Here is a 10,897-nt window from a genome sequence, read left to right on the forward strand (position 1 = left end):
GGATTGTACCAGCAGGTTAGAAAAGGGATGAGGTTTCCTACGGAAGATTTTCTAGATCATCCTTGTGCTTTTGTTATATATTTTATTTTATTTTATTTTATTATGTTATGTTAGTCATCATTAGTTTTTGATGTAGTGTTCCATGATTTATTGTTTGCTTATAACACCTAGTGCTCCATGTAATACATGCCCTCCTTAATACCCATCACTGGGTTAACCCATCCCCCACCCCTCTCCTCTCTAAAACCCTCAATTTGTTTCTCAGAGTCTCTCATGTTTCGTCTCCCCCTCCAATCTCCCCCCTTCATTTTCCTTCTCCAATGTCCTCCATGCTATTCCTTATGTTCCACAAATAAGTGAAACTATATGATAATTGACTTTCTCTGCTTGACTTATTTCACTTAGCATAATCTCCTCCAGTCGCATCCATGTTGATGTAAAAGTTGGGTATTCATCCTTTCTGATGGCTGAGTAATAGTCCATTGTATATATGGACCACATCTTCTTTATCCATTTGTCTGTTGGAGGGCATCTTGGCTCCTTCCACAGTTGGGCTATTATGGACATTGGTGCTATGAACATTGGGGTGCATATGGACCTTCTTTTCCTTACATCTGTGTCTTTGGGGTAAATACCCAGTAGTGCAATTCCTGGGTCATAGGGTAACTCTATTTTTAATTTTTTGAGGAACCTCCACACTGTTTTCTAAAGTAGTTGTACCAACTTGCATTCCCACCAGCAGTGTAAGAGGGTTCCCCTTTCTCCACAACCTCTGCAACATTTCTTGCCTTATCCATTTTTGCCATTCTAACTGGTGTAAGGTGGTATCTCAATGTGGTTTTGATTTGAATTTCCCTGATGGCTAATGATGATGAATATTTTGAGCAAATTGTAGCTGAGAACTTCCCTAATCTGGGGAATGAAACAAACATTTGTGTCCTAGAGGCAGAGAGGACCCCTCCCAATATCAAGGAGAACAGACCAACACCCCGGCATGTAATAGTAAAACTCGCAAATCTTAGAACCAAGGAAACAATCTTAAGGGTAGTTAGGGAGAAGACATTCCTTACCTACAGAGGGAGGAACATCAGAATAATGTCAGACCTATCCACAGAGACCTGACAAGACAGAAAGGGCTGGCAAGACACATTCAGGGTACTAAATGAGAAGAACATGCAGCCAAGAATACTTTATCTGGCAAGTCAGTCATTTAGAATGGATGGAAAGATGCAGAGCTTCCAAGAGTGGCAGAAACTGAAAGAATATGGGAACACTAAGCCAGCCCTGCAAGAAATATTAAGGAGGGAGAAAAGAGGAGAAAGACCCCAAGAGTGATATAGAACAGAAATTTACAGACAAAATCTATAGAAACAAGGACTTCACAGGCAACATGATGACAATAAGTTCATATCTTTCAATAATCACTCTCAATGTGAACAGCCTAAATGCTCCCATAAAATGGCACAGGGTTGCAGATTGGGTAAAAAGACAGGACCCATCCATATGCTGTCTACAAGAGACTCAGTATGAACTTAAAGATACATCCAGACTGAAAGTGAAGGGATGGAGATCCATCCTCCATGTCAACTGACCTCAAAAGAAAGCTGGGGTACTAATTCTCATATCAGACAAATTAGATTTTAAGCTAAAGACTATAGTTAGAGACACAGAAGGACACTATATCATTCTTAAAGGGTCTATCCAACAAGAAGATCTAACAATTGTAAATATCTATGCCCCCAACATGGGAACAGCCAACTACATATCCTTTCATTCATCTCCAAATCTCACAGAAGACATAGTTTTTTTGTTGCAAAAGCAAATCCTGCCTCATGATAAATTTTGCTTCCACACACCCTCTTTCCCTCTTTTGGCATCTGTAATATAAACATAGCAAGAAATAAAGGGGTGAAAGAATGCTTTAAATGTTTAAAAACTTGGGTGTATTTCTGCATCCTAAGATTATACATCAGGGGAAATTTGCTATTGTACTTGGAAGGAATGGGACTGTAACATGCTTGCAAGACTGGCAAGCTCCCACAGCCATTCAACTTACAAGTTTAGAAGGGTGAACTTGAAACAAAGGGGCAGAATAAATGTTCTGTAAAACTAAATAACAGGAACTTTTAGTTTTCCTCTTGGCATACTGAGGAATAGAATGTCAGTGTTCTGGAATCCATGGGAAAATGAAGATGAGATAGCAACAAGTGGCTGACCAGGGCTTGGGAAAGATATGATTGTGATAGAGTTCCCTGTGGAAAAAAACAACTGAAGAACTGAGGAACACTGAGATCTGTTACCCAGTTTAAAGCTGTTTCCTATTCTGTGTAATAATGCCCTTCTAACATGCCCAAACCTGAGCAATTGTCTGCTACAAGCCAGTGTTGTGTTTGTGAAGAATGAAGGAAGAAGGCTGTGTTTCCTCTTGGGATAAAGCAGTATAGAAAGAAGGCAAACAATCAGGAAGCCAAGATGACCAGTTCTGATCAGGAAATAAAGGAGGAAGAGGTGACAACAACCGAAAGAATGTTAGCTTGCTCTACCCTGGGAATTCTTGCAAATACTGAGATTACAAGGGATAAATAGTGTGGCCTTTTGATTGCTGAATTCTTCATTATTACAAAATGTTCCCTTATATATTTATTTATGTAAGAAGTGTTATAAGAAGTATATCTTTTTTTAAAAATGAGTTTATCATTTGTCTTTGAAATGAAATATTTACTCTATATTTATTATAATTACTGATATATTTGGATGTATTTGTACTATCTTGCTTTATTTTTCTTTATTTTGTGCCTCCATTAATGCTTTATTTTTCTTTCTTTTCTTGCTTCTTTTGGATTAGTCCATTTTAAAAAATTATTAAATTTTCCCCTAGAGGTCAGGCACTATAACTTGTCTCATCAGTATAGTAAGACTGAAAAAAACTACAGCTTTGCTCTTAAGAGGCTTTATGATTTTTCTTTTTCTTTTTTTTTTTTTTTTTTTTTTGCCTCTGCCCCATGCAACTACATAATTTGGCAAATGTTTTGAGGAGAAAACTCTTTGTATGTCAGGCTCAGTTCTCCACTCCCCTCTTTTCACTGAGTTCTTGGCCCTTTAGCACTCTGATTTTGTCTCTCGAGTTCCATAAGACAACCAAAGGCTTTGCTGATTCCTCTATCTCCTAGCCATAACCTTCTGCTTAAAGTTCAGATTCCCTGCATCCTGCACAGACAATTGGCAAATTCCACTGGAGAAAAAGCAGCTATAACTACCAGCTCATCTTTCCTGGGAATGTTGACTTCTCATCTTCAGTGTTTCAACTGCTTTCTCCTACCTTTAAACATTTTTGGGGGGTACATTATCTGTCCTTTCTGGTTATTCTCAGTGGCAACAGTGGACTGCCACAAGCTACTTCATTGCATCATAAGTGGATGTCCCTAACTATTTAAGTTAAATACAAATGAAAGCATGGCTTTCTTTAGGAGGACTAGATATCATTTGGGCTTTATTCAAGTGACCATAGAATTTATTATCCAAACCATAAAACCTTTAAAAATGGAAAAAGTATTATTAATAATTAGGTCAGAGTAATAGATGAACACTGAGATATGGTCACCCTAATGATTCACTGGTTCTTTGGGCTGCATTTATGACTTTTTAAAAAGATTTTATTATTTATTTATTTATTTATTTATTTATTTATTTATTTAATAGAGAGAGAGAGACTGGGAGCACAAGCAGGGGGAGCAACAGGCAGAGCGAGAGGGAGAAGCAGACTCCCCATTGAACAGAGAGCCTGATGAGGGGCTCAATCCCAGGACCCTGGGATCATGATGTGAACTGAAGGCAGATGCTTAACAGACTGAACCATCCAGGTGCCCCTGCACTTACGACTTTTATATAGTTTTTTTCCTTCTCTATTCCTTCTCAAATATTAAATCTGCCCTACCAGCTACCTCCTTTCAAGGTAGATGTGTGGTATATGCAAGATCTGGTGATGTTATTTTGTTTCTAAAAACAGAAAGAAAGCTAAAACTTAGGGTGTGCTTTAAATAGACTTTAAAAAGTTAAACTGTAAAGGACATACTTTAGGCAGAGGAAGTCGTCCCCAAATAGTAAGTCTGAGATTCAAGTGGAATTGAAGAACAAAAGATATAATAAATATGGAAGGAATGCTAAACAAATATTAACTGTAAATGATAATAACAATATCTTGTAATGTTAAGAAAAATAAGCCAGAACTAAATACATAAGAACTATAGCCCATAGGTCTGGAAGTTAATGATAAGAATGAGAGTTTGTAAAGTCCATGTGTTGATCGGGGAGGGGATAAAAATATTGTTGAATTTTAGGTTCTGATGCTTTTTTTCAAAATTTTATTTAAATTCTAGTTAGCTAACATACAATGCAATATTGGTTTCAGGAGAATTCAGTGATTTATCGCTTACATATAACACCTAGTGTTTATCATAACAAGTGCCTTCCTTAATACCCATCACCCATCTAGCACATCTCCCACCTACCTCACTCCATCAGTTTGTTCTCTATGGTTAAGAGTATCTTATGGTTTGTTTCCCTTCTCTTCCCCCCCCCAATATGTTCTTAAATTCCATATATGAGTGAAGTCATATGGTATTTGTATTTCTCTGACTGACTTATTTCACTTAGCATAATACACTCTAGCTCCATCCACATCATTGCGAATGACAAGATTTCATTCTTTCTGATGGCTGAGTAATATTTCATCACATCTTCTTTATCCATTCATCAGTCAATGAACATTTGGGCTCTTCCTATAGTTTGGCTATTGTTGACAATGCTGCTATAAACATCAGGATGCATGTACCCCTTTGAATAAGTATCCTTTGGGTAAATTAGCAGTAGGTAATTGCTGGATCATAGTTGGTTCTGATACCTTAAGGCTATGTATTACATTTTCCAGGAAGATTTTCAAAATATTAGATATTGGGCACATAACTAACTTCCAAACTATTAGAAGAGAAAAATAAAATGAGAAAAAAAAGTAGTCTATATACTGTACAATAGAAATCAAGAAAGGAGAGAGAGCAAAACATAGGAAAGGCAGGACAAAGTACAGCAGATTTAACACAAAAATATCAATTATTTTAATACATGAATCAAAAACTCCAAAGAACTTATATTAGTAGACTTGAAAAGATCTATCTATGCTGTTTTTAAGAGACATATACAAAAATCTATAAATTGAAATTAAAGGATAGGAAAATATAAGAAAGTATATGAGGCAAATCCTGATCATTAGAAAGCTAATATTACTTTGTGTATGCTATGTTTTAAGGTAAAAAGTATACCCAAATAAGGTTATTGAATAATGACAAAACCCTGGGAATGGGGAGGAATGAATTTCCAGAGTTGCCACATTATAATATTTAACATGTCCACTTTTCTATACAAATATGAGACACAAAATGAAAAAACACATGGCCCACTCACAGATAAAAAGAAAATTAGAGAAACCATCCTTTACAAAGACTTTAAATCAACTGTCTTAAATATGTTCAAAGAGCTAAAGGAAACCGGGATAATGATGTCATACCAAAGAGAGAATATCAATACAGAGAAAGAAATTATGAAAAGGAACCAACTAGAAATTCTGGAGTTGAAAAGTATAACTGAGGTGAAAAATTCACTAGAGGAGTTTAGTAGTAGATTTGAGCAGTGAAAAGGAACATGATCAATTTAGATTGTTCAGTCTGAGGACCAAAAAGAGAAAAAAAAAAAAAAACAGAACAAGAATGAGCAGAGTCTAAAAGACCCGTGAGACACCATCAAGCATACCAACATATGCATAGTAGAAGTCTCAGAGGGTAAGAAGAGAGAAAAAGGGACAGAGAAAATATTTGAAAAAATAATGGTTAAATATGTCATTAAGTTTGGTGAAAGACAAGCATCTATACATCTATGTGCAGATACTTGCTCTTAAATGTAGTTAATCCCAAAGAATCCATAAAAAACTCCCAAAACAATTAGAGCTAATAAATGAATGTAGCAAAGTTGCAACAAAGTTCTCTGTCACAACATCAGTCATAAAAATCAGTTGTATTTCTATACAATAGTAGTGAATCAAAAAAAAATCAAGAAAACAATTCCATTTACAATAATGTCAAGAAGAATAAAATACTTTGGGATAAATTTGACTAAGGAAGTGTAAAAATTGTACACTGAAAACTACAAAACATCATTGAAAGGAATTAAAGACCTAGATGTCCCATATTCATGAATCAAAGGGCTTAATATTAAGATGGCAATACTCCCCAGATTTATCTACAGAGTCAATACAATCCCTTTCAGAATTCTAGGTGGCTCCTTGGTAGAAATTGACAAACTGATTTTAAAGTCTATATAGAACTGCAAAAGACCCAGAGTAGCCAAAGTAATCGTGAAAAAGAAGAACAAAATTGGAGGACTCATACTTCCTGGTTTCAAAACTTACTACAAACCTAAAATAATCAAGAGTGTGGCACTAGCATAAAGCTATACATATAGAACAATGGAATAGAATAGAACCCAGAAGTAATTCCTCACATATATAATCAAATGGGTTTTGACAAGAGTGCCAAGGCCATTCAGTGGGGGAAAGGAATAGTCTTTCTCAGATTATGTTGTGACAAAGGGATATCTTCATTGAGTAAACTGAAGTTGGACGCTGCCTCATACCATATACACAGTACAGCCAAATGGATTAAAGACCTAAATGTGAGGATTAAAACTATAAAAACCTTAGACAAAAATATAGGGATAAATCTTCATGACCTTATAGTAGATTTTTAGATTAGTCCTTGTGTAACATGAGACAGAAATATTTATTGTAATAATGTGAAGTTGTTGATTATGCAGCATTACTCAGTGAATGCTTATTAGAAGACTGAAAGCAGTGGAGCCAAGTGGGATAGCCCACAGAGTCAGCCTCTGTGGTCACAGAGCAGGGATGTAGGATGTCAAGTGTGGGCCTGAAAGTCATCCAGCCAAAAAGACTAGGGGTTTTCCTTCTTTAGGCTTTTGCCTTCATCATTTATCTCTCTCTGAGGGCCAGGAAACTAGCCTGAGTCAGAGCTGGTGGCATGATCCTTGAGACAGTGTGTTTCCTCCCAGACTGATAATAACAGGTTTCCTGGAGGAAGCCTCTTAATAGTGCCTCATTTTTCTTTGTACCTGCTGTGCTCAGCACTTGCTTATGGGAGATTTAATGAAAGATATAGGTGTTAACCCAGTGCATGTAGAAACAATTATTTGTGACCCACTAGTTTCATAGGATCATTTTACACAATTTTCCTCTTCCTCTGCCAACCCATATAGATCCTCTGGGATTAATCTCTTTAAAATTTTAAAATTTTTAATTTGAAAAGGCTTTCTTCACCAGAGTGTGGTATGATGACTTGAACAATGTGCTACTCAGGTATTTACTATAAATGCTTTCTCTTGAGTCTCCAGCTCTAAGACTTCCTATTCTCCTAGTCTAATTTTACAGAATCCAGGTCAGTCTTCCTTTAGTGAAAAACAATAGAAACCAAATATTCTGGGTTCAGTTAGAAGAATCTAAAGTTGAATCCTGACAACCTGAATCAGGTATCACTTATTATTTTCCACAATATTCTCTTGACTTGAAGCTATTGTTAGGTAATCTGACTCTGCATAGGGGCTCAAAGATATAATTGTAGGAGTGGTAAAATGTATATAATTACAGGTGTGTCCTCTTGAAAGACATTTTAACAAATGAATGTGGCAGCTTTTATGTCTCATTGTTATTGCTGCTGGGCATTCCTGCTCCCATTGGTACTTTAATGATGTGCAGTGTTTGGTTTCCATTCTATCCATATGCTGCTGTGAGCTCCTTGATGAGGCTCATTATACTCAAATATGTTTTCTCCCTGCCTAACTTAGGGCCTGGTACACAGGAAGACTCAATAAGTGTTTTCTGAATGAATGATTTCCCCAGATTGTAATAGTAAGACTAATTGCTAAGTGTACTGATTGCATACTCTGAGTCATGTGCTATGCTAAACACCTTAGATGAACTATCTCATTTAAATCCACAATGACTCAATGAGGTTAATACTGTTTATCCTCATTTTACTGATTTATAACCAATGTTTTGTGATGTTAAATGACTTTCTCAAGTCAGTCTTTAAAATATATCTAGAATTTGATCACTTGTCACCACTTCACTGCTCCTCACCTGGTCCAAGTCACCATAATTTCTTACCTGGATGCAGTGTTCCCTAAATATCGATTAGCTCAAGGTGACTTATAGTGCTGTAATGGTCTTTTATGTCTTCACAGAACTTTTCATCTATCTAATTCTAATCAGTTGTCAAAAAAGGAGTGTAAAATCTACAACCATATTATGAAATTGTCTACTTCTCTCTTTAATTCTGTCAATTTTGACATCATATACTTAGAAACTCTGTTATTAGGTACAGGGATATTCATTATTTTTTTAAGATTTATTTATTTATTTAGAGAGAGAGCAAGAGTGAGCTCAAGTGGGAGGATAGGCAGAGGGAGAGGGAGAGATTCCAACTCAGAGATCTATCTCACAACCCTGAGATCATGACCTAATCCAAAATCAAGAGTCGCATGCTTAACTGACTGAGCCACACAGATGCCCCTCATTTCCGTTTTGTCTTCCTTTTACTATTTTGAAACGTCCCTCTGTTATTCCTCATAATATCTTACCCTCAAGTTTATTTGATATTAATAGACCTACTGCAGTCTATTCTTGTGGAAAAATAATCAGACTGGCGAGAAACCAAGTGACACTCGGAGAAGTAGGAGAACTCGGGTTTATTTTAAGCTGGTGGACCCAGAGAAGCTCACACTAGAAATTCTGGGTCCTGGGCAGCGGGGTTATAGAGCTTTTTATAGGGGGGGTGCAGGAGGTCAGGTTCCAAGGGCTGTGCTGACTGCTGGTAGGTGGGTTTAAACTGGGGGAGCAGGGGGCTGCTTTAGGTGAAAGCCTGTTTACAGAAGCAGAAACAGCTGGTTATCTCTCGTTCCCAGCAGGGCTTTGGTTATCTCTAGCTTGCTGTTAGTAACTTCCCATCTACTGGGGCCTGTTGGCCTGGGCCTGCTCCGGGTAATTTTCCTCTTCATTCTTACTGTTTTTATATCTTTTTCATCCACTTGCGTTCAAGCTATCTGTGTCTTTATATTGAAAGTACATCTCTTGTAGACAGCATATTGTTGGATTTCTCTTTTTATTCCATTCTGACAACCTCTGCCTTTTAATTTGAGTATTTAGTCTGTTAACACTTTATGTAATTATTGATATGATTGAATTCAGGTCTACCTTTCTACTATTTGTTTCACTTTGACTCCTATGTTTTTTATTTATCTCTTTCCTCTTTCTTATTTTCTTTTGGATTAATTGAATATATTTTAGAATTCCATTTTAATTTACCTACTGGCTTTTTACTTTATTTTATTTTTTAAGTTCTGAGTTTATTAGTCCTCTCATGAAAAATCTGCATAATCACTACAGATAAAGTCACTGCAGGGTCTTCATGCCTTCTGTTGTCCAATCTCCAGCTCACTGCTAGACACTGTATTTCTTTTTGCCAGCACCTCCATTAGCTTTTGCAACCCCCTGACTTTCTTCGTTCTCTTCTTGTGTTCCTTTCACTTTTTCTTGAGGTCTTTTCCTGCTCATACAGGCCATGTCTTGCAATTCTATATTTAGGTTTATTTTTCTTGGAATAATCCAAGGAATCATAAATCATGCCAAAGCCAGTTTTCTTGCCACCACCAAAATGGGTTCTGAATCCAAATACAAAGATGACGTCTGGTGTGATCTTATACATTTTGGTTAGTTTTTCCAGAATTTCAATCTTACTTTCTGTTGTCTTTCCGGAGTGAAGACCATTGATGACCATTTGTTTCTGCTGAAGTAGTCAGTTGGTCATGAACTTCCTGGTCCAAATAGTTGCCATGTCATTCACGATGGTGGCTGAGCTTCAAGCATCCAGGGAAGAAAAGAGTTACCTACTTACTGGCTTTTTAGCTATACTTCTTGTTTTTGTTTTTGTTTGCATTCTTTAGGCTTTTCTGGGGATTTCAGTTCACATCCCTAGCTTTTAGCAGTCTGCTTTGAATTAATTTTGTACCACTTCACATAAAATGTGGAAACCTTGTAAGTATACAGGTACATTTACCACTCCCTCATGCTATAGTTATCATATATATAGCATCTACATATTCCCTACAATACAATTTTATAGTTTTTGGTCTAAATAGTTATGTGAATTTTAAAGAAATTAAGGAGAAAACAGTCTTTTGTATTTATATACATCATCTTTTTTTTTCCTTCCTGAAGATCTGAATTTCCATCTACTATTATTTCTCTTCAGACTGAAGAACTTACTTCAGCATTATTTATTTATTTATTTATTTTACTGCAGATGTGGTGGTGATGAATTCTCTTAGTCTTCTGTTATCTGAAAATCATATTTCACATATTTTAGTTGGATATAGAATTCTGAGTTAACAGTTCCCCACCCCTGCCCAACCAGTGCTTTAAAGACATCATTTTACTGTCTTCTGGCCCCCAATTCTTATTATGAGAAAGCAGCTGTCATTTATATTGTTGTTACCCTATATACAAAGTGTCATTTTTCTCTGGTTGCTTTCAAACATTTTTCTTTCATTTTATTGGCTTGACTATGATGTAAATGAGAAGTGTTTTTTTTCCTACTTATGTATCCTTTATAGACTTCACTAGGCTTTTAAAATTTGTGAATCTATGTCTTATGCTAAATTTGGGAATTTTGGCCATTTTCCCCTCTCAATTCTCTCCACTCCTTTCAGATATCCAATCACATACATGTTAGAACTTTTGATATTGTCCCATTGTCCTACAAGGCTCTGTTAACTAAAA

The sequence above is a fragment of the Mirounga leonina genome, unplaced genomic scaffold (genome assembly GCF_011800145.1).
Source record: "Mirounga leonina isolate KUSES-001 unplaced genomic scaffold, KU_Mleo_1.0 Mir_447, whole genome shotgun sequence".
Classification (NCBI taxonomy): domain Eukaryota; kingdom Metazoa; phylum Chordata; class Mammalia; order Carnivora; family Phocidae; genus Mirounga; species Mirounga leonina.